Source organism: Canis lupus, chromosome 3 (genome assembly GCF_003254725.2).
Source record: "Canis lupus dingo isolate Sandy chromosome 3, ASM325472v2, whole genome shotgun sequence".
Taxonomy (NCBI): Eukaryota; Metazoa; Chordata; class Mammalia; order Carnivora; family Canidae; genus Canis; species Canis lupus.
In genome coordinates, this window is record NC_064245.1 from 90679925 (window position 1) to 90681182 (window position 1258).

At 45.2% G+C, this 1258-nt stretch overlaps 1 pseudogene; it reads left to right on the top strand.

Moving 5' to 3' along the window:
- Nucleotides 1-283: 283 nt before the first annotated feature.
- On the top strand, nucleotides 284-1034 carry LOC112653911 (40S ribosomal protein S6-like; annotated as a pseudogene).
- Nucleotides 1035-1258: the final 224 nt, after the last annotated feature.

Here is a 1258-nt window from a genome sequence, read left to right on the forward strand (position 1 = left end):
GTAGAATCAAGGCCAGTGAACCTGCAGTAAAAATTCTCTTGATCCTAAGATGCTGCATATAACGTGCCTCTTGGGTAAACCAACCGTTGTTGCCGGGGACGGAGAGAAGACACTTCCAAATCATCCTCATTTACTCATTTGCTCTTTCACGCGTCCATTATCTGTCTCTATGAATTTGTCTATTCTGACTTTTCACATAAATGGGATCATAAAATACGTATTTTGTATCTGGCGTCTTTCGGAAAAATGCTTTCAAGGATCATCTCTGTTAGGCCGCTTCAGGATGAAGCTGAGCATCTCCTTCCCAGCCACTGGCAGCCAGAAACTCACTGAAGTGGCTGATGAGTGCAAACTGCACCTTTCATGAGAAGTGTATGGCCACAGAAGTGGCTGCCGATGCTCTGGGCGAGGAATGGAAGGGTGACGTGGCGCGAACCCGTGGTGGCAATGACAGACAAGGCTTCCCCATGAAGCAGGGTGTCTTGACCCATAGCCGCGTCCACCTGCTGCTGAGTAAGGGGCTTTCCTGCTACCGACCCAGGAGGACTGGAGAGAGGAGGTGCAAATCTGTTCAGGCTTGCATTGTGGATGCCCATCTGTGTTCTCCATTTGGTTATTGTGAAAAAAAGGGGAGACGGATATTCCTGGACTCACTGACACCACTGTGCCTCGTCGCCTGGGGCCCAAAGGGGCCCGCAGAATCCGAAAGCTTTGTAATCTGTCAAAAGAAGACCATGTCTGCCAGTAGGTTGTTGGAAAGCTCCTAAACAAAGAAGGTCAGAAACCTAGAACCAAAGCACCCAAGACTCAGCATCTTGTTACTCCGTGTGTCCTCCAACACAAACATCGGCATATTGCTTTGAAGAAACAGCGTACTAAGAAAAATAAGGAAGAGGCTCCAGAATATGCTAAACTTTTGGCCAACAGAATGAAGGAGGCCAAAGAAAAACGCCAGGAACAGATTGCCAAGAGATGGAGGCTGTCCTCTCTGAGAGCTTCTACCTCTAAGTCTGAGTCGAGTCAAAAATGAGATTTTCTAAAAGTGACAAAATAAGTAAGATCAGACACCAAAAAAATTAAAAAAGGATCATCTATGTTATAGCATGTTTGAGCACCTTATTCCTTTTTATGACTAAATAATATCCCATTGTACAAATACACCACATCTTGTTGATCCGTTCGTCAGTTGATAGACATTTAGATTGTATCTGTGTCTTCCCTAATTTAAGTCATGCTTGTATAAGCATGTATGCAGAAG